The sequence below is a fragment of the Python bivittatus genome, unplaced genomic scaffold (genome assembly GCF_059951505.1).
Source record: "Python bivittatus isolate LINGU-HERP-01145 unplaced genomic scaffold, Pbiv_v1 ctg000790_np1212, whole genome shotgun sequence".
NCBI classification, from domain to species: Eukaryota; Metazoa; Chordata; class Lepidosauria; order Squamata; family Pythonidae; genus Python; species Python bivittatus.
Window position 1 is genome coordinate 8,476,445 of NW_028277110.1, and position 15,440 is coordinate 8,491,884.

At 51.2% G+C, this 15,440-nt stretch overlaps 1 long non-coding RNA gene across 1 annotated transcript in view; it reads right to left on the reverse strand.

The window, feature by feature from the left end:
- The window catches only part of LOC148213978 (uncharacterized), a 32,645-nt gene extending 20,757 nt beyond the window's left edge, over positions 1-11,888 (reverse strand). The window contains exon 1 of the long non-coding RNA XR_015793610.1: positions 11,594-11,888. This is a non-coding gene — a long non-coding RNA (uncharacterized LOC148213978). The remainder of the gene's footprint in view (positions 1-11,593) is intronic.
- Positions 11,889-15,440: the final 3,552 nt, after the last annotated feature.

Sequence of the window (15,440 nt, forward strand, 5' to 3'; positions counted from 1 at the left end):
CACCCCTATCCTCAGTCTTTACCTGGCCTGATGTGGGGTCCATTCCTCAGTTCTCCCACTACCCTGTGATCAATCCTATTTCTTCCCAAAATATCCTTTGCAGGAGAAAAACAAGTGTTTTCAGGCACTTCAGGAATGGTAGAAATCACTGTGTGTTAGCTTCCCACCCCAGTAACCAGGCTGGCTTCCAGAAAGGGAGGAAGGAAATAAAACTTTTGGAAAGGCAATAAAGGTCTTATTATTGTTCTAAAAAACTGCAAATGGAGATTTATGCAGGTGTAACTAATTACATGGTACAGGGAGAGGAAAACACTTTCTGTGGCAACTTTGAATTGTGCCTAGAGGTGAAAAAGACAGCATGTCAGGGGTAATTCATCAGGCCCACTTCCTGGGAATGCCAAGGCTAGCCACGAGAAGATGGCCAGTGAGCCCTCTCACTTCCTTAAGGCAGCAAGCAGGGCAGTGGGGAATCAGTGGGACCTGAACAATTTATCCCCATTACCAAATTCATCAGATTGGAAATGAAATAATTGGATGAAGTTTGGTATGTTGGGGCCTAGAGATACAAAATTCACCCCACTGACTTTACTTCAAAATGCCTGACAAAAAATACCTATCTAAGAGTTTGTGGCTAGAGAAGAGTTAAAACAACAACAACTTCTGAATATTTGACTGAGGAGGAGAGGATATTAAATTGCCTTTTTACCTGCATTTGGTCAATAGAATCAACCTGCCCAGCCACCTTTGGGTACAAAATTAATGGAGAACTACAAAACCTCCAGAATTCCACACCCATTGTTTTACTACATGTTGTCAGTACTTAGAGACTAAACACTTTGAAATCAGCATACAAATTACAGTCAAGATGGTTCTAATCCAATATAGCCTTCATGATCCAGAGTCATAGAGAGCCTTACCCTTCATAGTCTAATTTATCTTTCAATGAGACATTTTTGTACTAAACCAACAAAGAATATAGTCTATCCTTTGTTCCAGAATAGATTCTGACCTTCTGCATCACTTGTGCTCTTATGTCATTTTTTATTAGGTAATTTCCTTACTTGGTTCTGAGATTGCATCAGATATAAACTATATCTTGATTATATCTTGATTAAAGTATTATATCTTGATTAAAGTATTTGACAAATTGCCCCTTGACTTCCTCATTAACCAGCTAGTTAGGTGTGAGTTGGTTGGCAAGTCTATTGGACAGCTGTACAGCTGGCTTCAAAACCATACTGGTAGTCCTCCGCTGTTTTTTCCCATCGGATGGTGTCAAGCGTGATGCCATGAAGTTTAATCTGAGCCCTCTATTCTTCAGTATTTTTACTGATTTGGATGAAAAAGTGAAGGAGAGTTTATCAGCCCTGCAGATGACACTAACTGAATGCTAACCCTAAAACAAACATCACATTCAGAGCCACTATGATAGGTAACAGAATAATCTGAAAATAAAAGAATGACATTTAACCATGAAAATGCACTATAGGTTGCCCTAGGAACTTATTATAGAATGGGGATATCTGGCTTGGCAGTACTACTTGTAAAGATGACGATGGAATCAGGTTGTTATTGTTTTTTAATTGCATTCTGAGTGTGAACCAGCAGTGTGATGTGGCTGTACAAAAGGCAAATACAGGTCAAGACTGTATCTCGAGAAGCACAGTTTCCAAAAGATGGAAAATAATCATCCCACTTTATTCTCCATTGCTCAAAATAAAGAACCTGGCAAGGTTTTGAACAGGAACAGGCAGCAGATTAATAAATAGGAGGGGAAAGAGAGAGAGAGAGAGAGAGAGAGAGAGAGTGAGGTTTGCCCCGTTCGACAGAGAAACTCCTGTGACACGTGTGGTTCACAAAAGAGGTTTACTCATGCATAACGTAGCAGTCACAAGCAAAGCCAGGACTGGTTTGGTACAATTGCATCACTTGTTATATTCCCCCCTTCCCGCGCTTTTTCCGCCCCGCGATCGCGTTACCGCTGCGGATTATCAGCCCCCCAATAATCCCTCTTAATTGTCCATGATGGCAGGTTCGGTCAGGGTCCATTGTCCTTGATTGGCAGTCCCCCCCCGGCTTGGGTTGGTTCCCCCCCCGTTACGTGCAAGCCCGAGGCTTCTGCATTGCGCGGCACTCTTGTTTCACTGCCTGCGGCCCCATTCATTGTTGGCTCGCGCCGTTATCAGTGTAGAGTTAAAACTTCCGCTGCGGTTTTCCTGTTTGGCTGGGCGCAGGTGGCCCATTAATTAGCGGCGCTTTCAGTTCCTCTTTCCCTTGCTAGCTGCCGCCAGTGGAGTTCGCGTGGTGTGGCTGAGAGCTTCCCCGAAGCCCCGTGCTGACCGAACCTGACATACCGCCCCCCTGAAAACATATTCCCCCCCCGACTTTATTTCGGTTTCCCGGGGTATTTGTTGTAAAAGTCCCGCACTAGGTCCGGTGCTCTTATGTGCGTTTTGCTTACCCATTCGCTGTGGGACTTGGGAAAATGTTTCCATTGCACTAGGAGCTGGACCTGCCCCTTGTGCCTCCTGGCGTCCAGTATCTGGTTGATCTCGAAATGCTGCTCCCCACCGACCATGATGGGTGGTGGCACCCCCTCTGCCTTGTGCCAGGCGTTCCCCGGCTGGTGCAGCTTTAGCAGGCTGCAGTGGAACACCGGGTGGAGCGTCAGCCTGACGGTTACGGGGTTGATGACCTCTGCAATGGGGAACGGTCCCACAAATCTTGGGCTGAGTTTCTTCGATGTCTGGTGTGTCTTTAGGTTTTTGGTTGACAAATACACCTGGTCCCCCACTTCCCACTGCCCCTCGGGGAGTCTCTTGTGGTCCGCGTGTTTCTTGTAGTCGGCTTTGGCTCTTTGCAATGCCGCGTGCGCCGCTCGCCGGGTCACGTCGATTTGGGCGAACCAGGCGTCCAGGGAGTTGATCTGGGATTCCGGCTGAGGCAACTCCGGCATGGGGACGAAGTCTCTCCCGGTGGCTACTTTGAACGGAGAGAACCCGGTACTCTTGTGGACGGCGTTGTTGTATGCCACTTCCGCGAATGGCAGTAGCTCCACCCAATCGTCCTGTTGGTGTCCCACATAGCAGCGTAGGTACTGCTCGAGCCCCCCGTTCAGGCGTTCCGTGGCTCCGTCCGTCTGCGGGTGCGCCACGGAGGAAAGGGCTTGCTTCGCCCCAACCCGCTTCAGGAACTCCCTCCAGAACCGCGCTATGAAGTTGCCGCCCCGATCGCTGACGACCCGTCGGGGCGCACCGTGCAGCCGGTAAACATGCTGCACGAACAGCCTCACCAACCTCTCCGCCGTGGGGACTCACCGGCACGCTACAAAGTGCGCTTGTTTGGAGAATAAGTCCATAACCACCCAAATGGCAGTCTTCCCCTTACTCTCCGGGAGCTCTACTATGAAGTCCATGGCAATCCCTTGCCATGGGCCGTCGGGGTCCGCTACCGACTGGAGTAACCCCCTAGGCTTGCCTTTAGCCCCTTTCACTGTCACGCACACTGGGCAACCCCCCGAGTATGCCTCCACGTCCTTCCGGAGCGTTGGCCACCAGAACTGCCGCCGGATTAAGTGGAGCGTCTTCACGAAGCCGTAGTGCCCCGCGTTCCGGCTGTCGTGGGCTCTTTCCATGACCCCGCGTCGGCACTCCTCGGGTACGTACAACTTCCCTTCGTGCCACCACAAACCCTCTTGGCTGGTTAGCGCTTCTCGGTTTTGCTTGAGCCAAGCGTCCCGTTCCGCCGCCTCCGCAAACCTTTGCTTTACCTCGGTCGCCGCGTCCCATCGCTCTCCCTTAGTCTGGCTCCGGGTCACCGCCTTTGCAGCCAGCCTGCTGGCAGGGATGATGGAGTCCACGATCTCCTCTCGTAGGCTGGCGTGCTGGGGCATGCGAGACAACCCGTCTGCTAGGAAGTTGCGTTTCCTGGGGATGTGTTTTAGGGTGAACCTGAACCTCCCGAAGTATTGGGACCACCGTGCCTGTTTGGGGGATAGCTTACGCGGGGCCTTCAGGGCCTCGAGGTTCTTGTGGTCCGTCCACACCTCGAATGGTTCGGCTGCCCCCTCCAATAGATGCCTCCACGTGGCCAGCGCCCACTTGACCGCGTATGCCTCTTTCTCCCACATCATCCACCTCCTCTCTGTCTCCATGAATTTGCGGGAGGCATAGGCGCATGGGTGGATGGCCCCCTCCGGGCTGGGCTGGAGCAGGACCGCCCCCGTTGCCACGTCTGACGCGTCTACTTGTATGATAAACCGCCAATCTGGGTCGGGATGGCGCAGGATCGGCTCCGCTGTGAACCGCCGTTTTAGCTCCTCAAATGCCCCCTGGCATTCCACAGTCCACGTGAGTGCCATGCTGGGCTTGGGGGGTTTTCCACTGCCCTTGGTTTTTAGTAAGTCTGTCAGGGGAAGGGCGATTTGGGCGAAGTTCGGGATGAACTGTCTGTAGAAGTTCGCAAACCCCAAGAAGCTTTGAAGTTGCCTCCGGGTTCGCGGCGCTTCCCAGCCCAGAACATCTTTTACTTTCGCCGGGTCCATCTCAATTCCCCGACTGGATATCCGGTAGCCGAGGTAGTCCAGCTGCTCCCGATGAAACTCGCATTTTGATAGCTTTGTGTACAGCTGTGCCTTCAGCAGTCTCTGGAGCACCGTGCGCACCAGGCTCACGTGCTCCGCCAGGGTTTCGGTGTAGATGAGGATGTCGTCCAGGTAGACCTGGACACCCCGGTAGAGTAGGTCGTGCAGCACCTCATTTATTAGCTGCATAAACACCCCCGGGGCCCCTTTTAATCCGAACGGCATCACGGAAAATTGGTAGCTTCTGAGCGGCATGTTGAACGCCATCTTCCACTCATCTTTTGTGCGGATCCAGACCCTAAAGTAAGCTTCGCGCAAGTCCAGTTTTGTGAACACCCTCCCCTTGGATAGGTGCGACATTAAGTCCTTCATCAGGGGGAGGGGGTATTTGTATTTGGTGCTGATTGCGTTCAGCCCCCGGTAGTCCACGCACATCCGGAGCGAGCCATCCTTCTTCTCCTGGAATAGTACCGGGGCCGCTAATGGTGACTTCGCGGGTTGGATGAATCCCCGCGCTAGGTTCTTGTCTATGAACTCCCGCAGAGCCCCCATCTTCCTCATTGACAGGGAGTACATTTTCGGTTTGGGCAGCTTTGCCCCTGGCTCTAGCTCGATGGCGCAGTCACTGGGTCGGTGTGGAGGGAGCTGGTCGGACTCCTTCTCCCCGAACGCCACCGCCAGGTCTCGATATTGCCTCGGGATTCTGCCGCTCGTCGTGGGTTCCCCGGACTTTGGCCCTCTTTTTGCAGTTGTCCCGCCAGTCGCCGCTGCCTTCCCACGCCTCGGGATCGTTGCAAATCTCTGGGTCTCCGGCGCTGCTGTTGCTGCTGTCGCCGCCCGGGTCTCAGGCTTCGTCTGCTCTCGTCTCGCCTCCCTGTGCCTCGGATCCTCCACTTGCCCGTCTGTGGTTGCGGTCGCGCCCATCGCCACGGCCTGGTCCCATCTGCTCTCGCGCTCCGCCGGCCTCTCGACCCCGAATCGCACCGCCTCCGCTGTCCAGTCGACCCGTGGGTTCCGTTGCCGCAGCCACGCCAAGCCGAGTACCACCGCATAGTCGGCCACCAGGACCACCACAAATCTTAGTTCTTCCCGGTGACTCCCGATCGTCATCTGGACCGGCTCGGTGTAATATTGAGCTGCCCCCCCCCCGCCAGCAAGCCGTCTAGCTGGCTGAATCCAATGGGTTCCCGGAGGTGCCTCAGCTGTAGTCTGAGTCCCGAGACCACAGCTGGGTGCATCAAGCAGTGGGTGCAGCCTGAATCCAGCAGCGCCCGCAGCTGTGCCTCCCCTCCGGACCTCACCCCCCGGATGTGTATCCTCACCCGGAACGGAGGGCAGTCCTCATCCCTGATTGGGTCCGCACGCCTCGGTTCCCCTGCTCTCACTGGGACGCCATTCAGTGCAAGCGCGCCTCGTTTCCCGCCGGCTCCGAGTCCTCTCCGGAGGACGCCATCTCCGGGGTCGACCACCCCATCCGTCCTCTTTCGGTCACCGCCACCACTGCACTCTTCCGCGGTCGGTCGCCGGCCCTTTTCCCGGTAGGACGCGGGGCTTGACTTCGGGCCGTGGGGAGGCTCCTTCCCGCTCCGTCAGGCACTGCGCTGCTCGGTGGCCTCTGCCTCCGCACCGGAAGCACAGGTTCGGGGTTTTGGTTGCCTCTCGCCCCCCGGTGAACTGCCGCCAACTGCTCCGCCTTTCCTCTGGGGGTCTCTCCCTCGGCCGGTCCCTCGTCTGGTCCCGTCATCTCGCGCTTTGTTGAATCTGCCACCACGCCGATTCCGCCGTTGCGGCCAGCCAGATCCAATCTTTCACTGTGGACGGGTCATCCCGCCCCAGTGCCCGCTCCAGGATCTCCGGATTGAGCCCCCTCTTAAAATACTTCACCCTCAGGGACTCCGGCCAGTCCGTGAGCTTCTCTACTAACCTCCGGAACTCCAGGGCATACTCCGATACCGACTTGTCCCACTGTCTGAACTGCAGGATGTCGTCCTCAGCCCGCTTGGCGCTCAATGTGTCCTCGAATCTGTCCCGGAGCGCCTGCATGAAATCCGGGAAACTCCGCAGTTCCGCCGCGTTGGTGTCATACAGTCCGATCACCCAGCTAGCCGCTTGGCCGTCTAACAGCTTGGCCACGTAGGATACTCTATCCTCATCCCTAGCGAATAGGTGACCACCCCTCTGCATGAAACCCCTGACGTGCGTCAAGAAGTGCGGCAGCTGTTCAGGGTCCCCTGAGAACTTCCCGGTGATGCCTCGAAGTCTCAGGGCGTCCGCCACCCGTCGGTCCACCAACCGGGGCATCGTGGGTGGTGCCAGCTGGGGTGCCGGGCTGCCACCCCTGTTGCTCGTGCCATCGCTCACCGCCGATGGTCCCGCTCTCTGTAGCAAGGTCTGGAGTATCGCCTCCACGGCATCTAGGCGCCGCTCGATCCTCTCCTCTAGTCGGGCGAGCTTCTCATCCCTCTTGCGGTTCCGGGCCCCCGAACCCCGGGTCATCGTGACCCCTGAGCTGTCTGGCCCTTGGTTCATGCACATCGACCACCGCTCCGTTGGAGGGTCCCCGGCCCTGGCTGCTGCCCCGTCGCTCCCGGGTGGCTCTGACCGTCCCTCCTCGAGTCCAGGTTCCTCGTGCTCCAGCTGACCCACGGATTCCTCGTCGCTGGTCATGCCTGTATTAGAAAGGGAAACGCTCCTCGGTGGTACCGGGTAGCGCTTGTCAGGTTCGGTCAGCACGAGGCTTCAGGGAAGCACGGGGCTGCAGGGAAGCTTGCAACCAGACCACGCGGAATCCACCGGCGGTAGCTAGCGGGGAAAAGAGGAACCGAAAGCGCCGCTAATTAACGAGCCACCTGCGGCCAGCTAAACAGGAAAACCACAGCGGAAGCTTTTAACTATGAACTGATAACGGCGCGAGCAAGCAAGGAACGGGGCCGCAGGGCAGCGAAACAAGATCGCAACGCAGCACAGAACCCGCGGGTCTGCACGTAGCAGGGAGGGACCAACCCAGCCGGAGGGGGACTGGCAATCAAGGACAATGGACTCTGACCGACCCTGCCATCATGAACAATCAAGGGGGACATTGGGGGGCCCAATAGTCCACAGCTGCAACGCGATCATGAGGCGGGAAAAAGCGCGGGAAGGGGGGAATATAACAAGTGATGCAATTGTACCAAGCCAGTCCTGGCTTTGCTTGTGACTACTACGTTACGCATGAGTAAACCTTCTTTGTGAACCACACGTGTCACGAGAGTTTCTCTGTCGAACGGGGCAAATCTTACAGCGCTAACGGTGAGTCCTGGCTTTATGTGAGGTTTGCCCCGTTCGACAGAGAAACTCCCGTGACACGTGTGGTTCACAAAAGAGGTTTACTCATGCGTAACGTAGCAGTCACAAGCAAAGCCAGGACTGGTTTGGTACAATTGCATCACTTGTTATATTCCCCCATTCCCGCGCTTTCTCCGCCCCGCGATCGCATTACCGCTGCGGATTATCGGCCCCCCAATAATCCCTCTTAATTGTCCATGATGGCAGGTTCGGTCAGGGTCCATTGTCCTTGATTGACAGTTCCCCCCTGGCTTGGGTTGGTTCCCCCCCCGTTACGTGCAAGCCCGAGGCTTCTGCGTTGCACGGCACTCTTGTTTCACTGCCTGCGGCCCCGTTCATTGTTGGCTCGCGCCATTATCAGTGTAGAGTTAAAACGTCCGCTGCGGTTTTCCTGTTTGGCTGGGCGCAGGTGGCCCATTAATTAGCGGCGCTTTCAGTTCCTCTTTCCCTCGCTAGCTGCAGCCGGTGGAGTTCGCGTGGTGTGGCTGCGAGCTTCCCCGAAGCCCCGTGCTGACCGAACCTGACAGAGAGAGAGAGAGAGAGAGAGAGAGAGAACGAGAGAGAGATTCTCGCCACTCTTTCAGGATTCTGGGCAGATTTTTAGCATGTAGCGGGTTTCTTTTCCAGCTTTCTTCCCATGGCTTGAGAGTCTTTGCCATTCTCTTCTCTCTTCTCACTGATGCGTGCCTCTGCCTGTCCGGGCCAGCAAAGCCCCTCCCTCCACAAGGTCTATTGAAAGCTGTGCGTGCCTGTTAGTAACCATAGGCAGTGTTACCCCTGACTCTGAAAACTCCCCCTGGAAGTTTTTTTCCCCAATCCTAGGGAGGGAACTCAAATTTCCTGAAAAGTGCTCAAGATTCAGGAATGAGTTGGAACAAGCATAGCTAGATTGGCACAAGGCCATTCAAGCTGTTTTCTGCACTGAGGATCCAGCCTCGAAGCAGTCTGGCATCTCTGCACAGGTCTAATAAGAACCAAGTACCAAGACTATCTTGAGCACATTAAACCTCACAATTATGAGGACTGCGTTATGGCTGAGATCATCTGGAAACATTACACACCTTGCAGTGAAATGCAATCACCATTATCATTTCTGTGAAAGGTGACAATTGACTTTAATAATGAGAAAATTGCCTTTATTTAACCATATTTATTTAGTCATAAATCAATCTTGAACACCTTAGATCACTTTAGCTGGTTAAAAAAAAGACTGTCAGAGAAGTCTCACATTTCTAATGACCCTTCCATCCTCCCCTGCTGGTAATTTGCCCATTTGAAATCTTTTTCCCCCACCATAAATTACATGAGTGCCATATTTGGGTGTGAAATATAATTCTACCTTATTCTCATCCAGTAACAGTTGCCTATGGACACTCTTACCTACGCTGGCAGAAAGATTGCAAACTGTGGACATTTCTTTCTATTCCTTTCATGCAGAGGTTGCTGGGGGGAAGATGTGGAGGAGGAGGTCCCAGAGAGAAAGAAGAGAGGCCCAGATCAACAGAGGCACAGCCAGAATAAGCAAGGAGTTGTTTCTCTTGTTGGTCTGGAGAGAAGTTACAGCAGAGACAGGCTAATCAGAGACTCTGGCACAGCAACCAACTTCTAGCCAACTCCCCTTCTTCACCCCATTATGGCCTCCTCCACAATCCTCCACCCAGGGCAAATGACTGTAGTAGAGAAGGAAAGGTTGCTTGATGCCTTTCCAGGATGCTTGTTACAACTATTGAGGAGCAATGGGTGGTTAGTGGTATTAAAAAGTCTAAAAAAAAAATTTTTTTTTAATGAATAAAAATAATTGTGATAGAGTGCTAGATTATTGGAGTAGACCCCACAATAGATGTGGAGATCCAGGTTGAAAATCTGTGCCTGGCCATAAAGTTCTCTGAGTGGCAATGGGCCACTGCTTCTTCTCCGTGTAGTAGCCTAACTCACAGGATTAATGTGGATATAACAAGGGATGAAGGGAAGTTCTGGATGCAACTCTGAGTTCCTGGATAAGAGGTGGGATATCAGTCTGGTGGACAAATACATCAGCAAATTATCTCTTGGATTAAAGAAGCTTCTCCATCCCAAACTATGAATGACCCTGCATTAAGAAGTTATTTCTGTGTACTTAGACAGTGGAACCTGCTGCATAATGAGAAGTACTAATTAAATGGCACAACCATACCACTGCGTAGATGTTCATGCCCAACAAGCAAGAAGGGAAGGAACAGAGTGGACAGAATAGCTCCATTCCTCTTCACCCACATTTACAAGAGATGTATATTTTGGACCTTCTGGTTCCAGGGTCCTTCCATCTTTGGTTCTAGATGGGGTGACACTGCCACAGACATACCCAGTGTGCAGTCTGGGGCTCCTCCTGGACTCATGGCTCCTGTTCAATGATCAGGTGGCAGCTGTGACTAGGAGGGCCTTTGCGTAACCTCAGGTTGCTTTAGTTGCACCCATTCCTGGACAGGGGCCCTGCTCACAGTCACTCATGCCCTTGTGAACTCCAGGTTGGACTATTGCAATGTGCTTTATGTGGGGCTGCCCTTGAAGAGTATTCAGAAGCTTCAACTGGTGTAGAATGCAGCAGCGCAGGCAGTTATTGGCACCAATTACTTGGCACATGTGACACCACTGCTTTGTGAGCTGCATTGGCTTCCGGTTTGCTTCCAGGTGCAATTCAAGGTTTTGGTTGTCACCTTTAAAGCCCTTCATGGCTTCAGACCAGGTTGCTTACAGAACCATCTCTGCCCAGTTATTTCTACCCATCCTACCCAATCCGGCAGGAGGGGCATGCTCCAGGTACCATTGGCTGAGGAGTGTCAGCTGGTGGGTCCCAGAAGGACATCCTTTTCTGCCATGGTACCTGCCCTTTGAAACATCATCCCCCCTGAAATCAGATTGGCCCCATCCCTGTTGGCTTTTCATAAGGCCTTGATAACTTGGCTTTGTACCCGACCTGTGGCCCTGGATGTGGGATAGATCCCATCTCTGGCTGTGTGGATAATGGTTGGATAATGACCAGCTGCTATGTGTTTTATTTTTATTTTTTCTATTGTGTATTTTATGTATTTTATTTATTTTATTGTAAGCTGCCTAGAGTTACATAAAAGTGAGATGGGCAGCTATATAAATCAAATAAATAAGTATCCCTGCTACTTGAGAGTTGGCCCTTGAGTAAGGCTAATTCACAAAACAGAGTCATTGAGAGAGGAATGGTTTTTCTAGTATAACCTCCCTAAATGTTGATTGGGTGAGTAGAATTTCTGTTATACTGCAAAAGAAGGGATGTCCACATGTTATGTTCAGCATATGGATGACTGAAACATACATATGGATGGCACATGAAATTGGAGATGAACTTCTGGTACCTATCAAAAAGCAATCTAGGACTATGGAACCTCTGGTCCCCCCATCCATCCTCCAACTGGAGCACCAGCAAGTGTGGCTCTCAACTTACTTATTAACTTGATTGATTGATTGATTGATTGATTGATTGATTGATTGATTGATTGATTTTATAAGACAGCCCAGCTCCATAAAGATTCTAGGTGACATACAATACCAAAAATAGCAAGAGACAATACCACAACAACAAAAGAACAATGTATGTCCAGAAGAGCAAAGACATTCAAATTAACATGTAAACTCATCTAAGAATTTCACCACCACCCTAACCCAAGGCCTGCTTACCCTGTCAGAAGAAACTGGAGAAGAAAATCATTTAAATGTTTCATGGAAATGGACAGCAATTACTTTATCCAGAACTGGAAATGGACTTGGAGATGAGCTGGAAGGTATGTATGTGCCTTCAAGTCAGTTTCAACTCCTGACGACTGCCTGGACAAGTCCCTGCAGTTTTCTCAGCAAGTTTTTTTCAGAAGTGTTCTGCCATGGCTGCCCTCTTCCTAGGGCTGAGAGAGAGGGACTGGCCCAAGGTCACCCAGCTGGATTTGTGCCTAACCCACTCACAGTTTGCTGGTTTCTAGCCTGATGCCTTAACACTGCACCAAACTGGCTCTCTGACCTGCAAGGACTGCTGTTCAAATACCATTGATGGTGTGCCATTCAGACATACTTTTGACAGACAGCAATTACTTATCACAGAGCTATCAGTGTTAATGGAAAGGCTCCTATCATCCATCTGGGCTGCTGAGGATGGAGGACAGTGTGCTCCACATAGAGCAGCTGCTTAATTTCTGTGTCCTGAGCAAAATGTCATCACCTCCTAGCAAAGCCCAAAACGCCACTCAGCAAGGAAGGTCAGTTGTCAGCTGCCAGCGAGCCAGAACGGAGGGACTGTGTGCAGGGCAGGAGAGAGGTCATAAAGGCATGAGGATTGTGTTTATTTTACTGAGGAATGGGAAGATGGAGAGAAATGGATTGCCTCTGAGAATCTCTCAAAGAGGGCTCACATGGTACATATGCTCGTGCCTAATGTTGAGGAAGTTTGTGGAAAAATGTAAGCATCTAACTGCAACCAGGCCTTGCAGTACCATTTTTGGATTCTTTTTTCCTTTAGAATTTCTAGCCAGGAAATTCTACAAAATGGTTCCCTGAACTCTTTGAAATCAGTTTTCCTGTTCTAACTAAGCTGTTTGGACTGTCAAGAGCATTCAGAGACCCCAGTCACTTTCCCCCAATGTTCCCACCATTTGTATTTCATCCTGGCTGAGTTAGTCCCAGAGGGAATAGGTAGTTCTCGGGTTATGATGGCAATTGAGACGGGGATTTACATCACTAAGCAATGTGGTCGTAAAGCATCACATCACATAACCACATTGCTTAGTGATGTACAATGGTACTGGTTGCCATTGTAACCCCAGGACTGTGTGGGTTGTTAAATGAGGGCCTCACATGGCCATGACATGAGAAAAGGCAGGAGTCCCAGGCAAGCAGGCTGGTAAGTGGGCTGAGGGGCAGGTGCTATGGGCTGAGGGGCAGGTGCCATGGGCAGACGTTAGGAAGCGTGGGACTTGCCACAGCGCAGGGCTTGAGGTGGCACTTCTCAGCAGTGGCAGCCTTCAGCAGCCTCAGCCTGCCGCTGCTGCCCCCAGGCCTCTACTTCAAATCCAGCACTGGCTGGACTGTCACCTCAAGCCCTGCACTGCGGCAAGCTCCACGTCAACTGGCCTAAAGCTCCAGCCCCAGCTTCAAGCCCCAGAGCCAGCCAGTCTTAAGCCCCAATAAATAAATGGAAGACCAACACCTCCTTAAGTGGCAAAGGGACAATCCTCTCAAGGATGAATTCACCACTGCTAGAACCCACCTACATGTCACCCCCCGACAGCCTTGACCAACCAGGAGGGGCATGGATCTAAAGAGTGGGTGGCTGAGCTCACAGCCCCAAGGACCCTGTCCACTTCCTCAGGCCCAACAAGTTCAAACCATTCCCAGATAACAGGACAAGACTGTGCTCCAGGCATCTCCAGAAGACCTGCACCAAGGCTGGAGACCAACTGGGAATGAATCCAAGTGATTGTGTCTGACAGATGTCTGAAAATTCCTCTGCACAGCCTTGTAGGTGAATCTCTGGGTCCCCCTGGCCCAAAAGAGCTCAGGTCACCTGGAACAAGGCTGATGGGCAGCAATCCACAGATGTAATAAGATCAGAGAAGTAGTGATGCTTCACCACCATTACCACCACAAAGCAGGCCTTAATAGCGGCTCTCACCCGTGTTCGCTCAAGTTCATCCTTGTTGACCTCCAGTGGTGCTCTAGACATCTCTCCTTCCATTTCATCTCCCTCAGCTCCGCTGTAAACCATAGGAAGAGAGAAGTCACATGGGCACAATCTGATCCAAGGCACAGCTGCCCTGTTGTTCCGAGTGGCGAGTAAGACCTCTGCCAGACTGTGCAGCAGACCATCAGGGACAACCCCCAGCTCCTTCTAGAACCCTTGTGGGTCCATCAGTCACTGAGGGTGGACCCTGTGACTGATGGTTACCTCTAAACCAACATTGTCATATATTCCAAGGAAGTTCTACCCTGTCTTCCAGCTGGCTGGGCAGTCTGTAATGTATTCCTGGAACAACATTACTTTTGGTTCCCATTTGTTCAGCTCTTCTTTGGAAAAGTCTCTTCAGATTGCCTTATATCTCAGAGATATTTCTAAGGTTGGACATAATAGTACTGTTGTTGTTGTTGTTCAGTCGTTAAGTCGTGTCTGACTCTTCGTGACCCCATGAACCATATTGCGCCAGGCCTTCCTGTCCTTCACTGCCTCCCTGAGTTTGTTCAGTTTCATGCTCATTGCTTCAGTGATGCTATCTAACCATCTCATCCTCTGCCATCCTCTTCTCCTTTTGCCGTCAATCTTTCCCAGCGTCAGGGTCTTTTCCAAAGAGTCCGCTCTTCGCATTAGGTGACCAAAGTATCTGAGCTTGAGCTTCATTATCAATCCTTCCAATGAGGATTGATTTCCAAGGGTTGATTGATTTCCAAGGATTGATTTCCAAGGGTTGATTTCCGTTAAGATTGACTGGTTTGACCTCCTAGCAGTCCAGGGGACTCTCAAGAGTCTTCTCCAGCACCACAGTTCAAAGGCATCAATTCTTCGGCGCTCAGCCTTCTTTATGGTCCAGCTCTCACAGCCACACATTACTACTGGAAAAACCATAGCTTTGACTATGCGGATCATTGTCGGCAAGGTGGCGTCTCTGCTTTTTAATATGCTATCTAGGTTTGCCATAGCTTTCCTCCCAAGGAGCAAGCGTCTTTTAATTTCATGGCTGCAGTCTCCATCTGTGGTGATCTTGGAGCCCAAATAAATGAAGTCTGTTACTGCTTCCATTTCTACCCCTTCTATTTGCCAGGAATTGATGGGTCCAGATGCCATGATCTTAGTTTTTTTTCATGTTGAGTTTCAAGCCAGCTTTCGCACTCTCCTCTTTCACCCTCATCAAGAGGCTCTTTAGTTCTTCTTCACTTTCTGCCATTAGGGTGGTATCGTCTGCATATCTGAGGTTATTGATGATTCTCCCTGCAATCTTAATTCCGGCTTGTGATTCTTCCAGCCTGGCATTTCTCATGATGTACTCTGCATATAGGTTAAATAAGCAGGGTGACAGTATACAGCCTTGGCGTATTCCTTTCCCTATTTTGAACCAATCGGTTGTTCCGTGACCGGTTCTAACTGTTGCTTCTTGGCCCGTATACAGATTTCTCAGGAGACAGGTAAGGTGATCTGGTACTCCCATCTCTTTAAGAATTTGCCACAGTTTGTTGTGATCCACACAATCGAAGGCTTTTGCATAGTCAATGAAGCAGAAGTAGATGTTTTTCTGGAACTCTCGTGCTTTCTCCATGATCCAGCGAACGTTGGCAATTTGATCTCTAGTTCCTCTGCCTCTTCGAAACCCAGCTTGTACATCTGGTAGTTCTCGATTCACGTACTGCTGAAGCCTAGCTTATAGGATTTTGAGCATAACCTTGCTAGCATGTGAAATGAGTGCAGTTGTGCGATAGTTTGAGCATTCTTTGGCATTGCCCTTCTTTGGAATTGGAACGTAAACTGACCTTTTCCAATCCCGTGGCCACT